This window comes from Mandrillus leucophaeus, unplaced genomic scaffold (assembly GCF_000951045.1).
Source record: "Mandrillus leucophaeus isolate KB7577 unplaced genomic scaffold, Mleu.le_1.0 Scaffold237, whole genome shotgun sequence".
NCBI lineage: Eukaryota > Metazoa > Chordata > Mammalia > Primates > Cercopithecidae > Mandrillus > Mandrillus leucophaeus.
Genome location: NW_012102443.1, coordinates 273,119 through 275,198, shown reverse-complemented (window position 1 = coordinate 275,198; position 2,080 = coordinate 273,119). Strand labels below are relative to the sequence as shown.

Here is a 2,080-nt window from a genome sequence, read left to right as displayed (position 1 = left end):
TTTTTTTTGAGACGGAGTCTCGCTCTGTCGCCCAGGCTGGAGTGCAGTGGCCAGATCTCAGCTCACTGCAAGCTCCCCCTCCCGGGTTCATGCCATTCTCCTGCCTCAGCCTCCCAAGTAAGTGGGACTACAGGCGCCCGCCACCTCGCCCAGCTAGTTTTTTGTATTTTTTAGTAGAGACGGGGTTTCACCGTGTTAGCCAGGATGGTCTCAATCTCCGGATCTCGTGATCCGCCCGTCTCGGCCTCCCAAAGTGCTGGGATTACAGGCTTGAGCCACCGGGCCTGGCCGCAAGTATATTTCTTTTAGCGATTCCAGTAAAATTAAGCATCAAGTAAGCACAAGTGGAAAGTGACCTACACTTTTAACTTGAACTAAAGGTAATAAAGGCTGCTTAAGCTTTGTATGTTGTTGGATTTTTTGGAGTCCGGAGGTGTCCATCTGCAGAAATTGAGGCCTAAATTGAGGTTGGGTTCCAGTGGGTTCTGAATAATTCTGCTTATCTTGAAGATAGTAGCTTCATAAGGAATAGACAAGTTAAGTCGAAAAAAACACTGATCAATAATAGGCAGTCTAGTGATCTAAAAATAAAAGATTAAAAAGTTTTCTGCTGTGAAACATTTCAAGATTTATTAATTTCTTTTCACTTTCCCCATTACTCACACACATGCTCACACTTTTTCTTTGCCAAAATGGACTGACTGTCCAGCCCCTGTGGAGATCTACAGGAACATGCATTTTCTCATAACCCACAAGTCTACCAGTGCCACTGCAACAGGTTCACAGAGGAATGTGAGAAGTGTGGAGTGACACTTTTGGTTTCAGTTTGTGATGCTACATTTGGTAAAGTTCCAGTTGAAAAACAAGGAATTCACATTTTAGATTGGTCATTTGACGATGAAGCTCCACCACCTAATCAGATAACAGATGATTGGCTAAACCTGTCAAACACCAAATGGCATGAAAAGCCAGATTGCTGCATGGCAGTGCATTGTGTTGTGGGATTGGGAAGGGCACCTGTGCTGGCGGCACTTGCTTTGACTGAATATGGAATTAAGCATGAAGATGCAGTTTAGTTTATAAGACAAAAAAGAAGGGGAGCATTCAATTCCAAACAGCTGCTTTACTTGGAGAAATGCCAACCTAAGATGCAATTACACTTCAGAGATACCGGTGGGCACTGCCATGTTCAGTAGAAATGTAAATGAGGGCCGGCTTGATTGTGGCACTTTAGAGGAACTCTTAGCACTTGGAAGCGTGAATCTGGAGTCTTACCTGTATCATCCAAGTAGTGATAGGCTCAGTACTCAGCCACTCTCCCAGGGGCTGGAAAAATGCAAACAAAAGAAATCCCTCTATAACATCAATAAAATGTTTAAGAAAAAATTAAATAAAATTGTATCTATTCAAGGTGACAACAGGATCTTTTGATATATCATTGTGAAGAGACTGACACAATCCAGCTAATGAATGTATCCATCACCTCACATAGTTACCCTTTGGGTATGTGTGATGAGAGTATTTCACTTACTCTAAGTGAATTTCAAATATACAATACATTATAAACTGTAGTCACCATGCTGTCCATTAGGTCTCCAGAACTTATTCATGTTATAACTGCAAGTTTGTTCTCTTTTTAAAACATCTGACCAACATCTCATTTCCCACTCTCGCCACCTGACCTCTGGTGACCACACTTCCACTGTTTCTATGAGTTTGCCTTTTTAAGATTCCACGTTCAATTTCCTATGTTTGTGGTTATTTCTCTTTTTTCATCTCTCTCCTCTCCTCCATCTCCCCGGCGCCATCTCTCTTTCATAAGCATCGTGACTTACCTATAATTCTCCCTACCACTCGAGTTATGGATCAGCTTTACTTTTTTTCTGTTAATTCTTAGCTTCTTTCCGTAAATATATTTATTTTTTTTCTGGTTTCCTCAACTGAAGTCAAACCAATTGTCTTTTTAAAGTATTGGAGGGCCGGGCGCGGTGGCTCACGCCTGTAATCTTAGCACTTTGGGAGGCCGAGGCGGGCGGATTGCCTGAGCTCAGAAGTTCGAGACCAGCCTGGGCAACACGGT

General features: G+C 42.6%; 1 pseudogene; it reads left to right on the top strand.

Moving 5' to 3' along the window:
* Positions 1 to 711: 711 nt before the first annotated feature.
* On the top strand, positions 712 to 1,196 carry LOC105541265 (annotated as a pseudogene).
* The last annotated feature ends 884 nt before the right edge of the window (positions 1,197 to 2,080 follow it).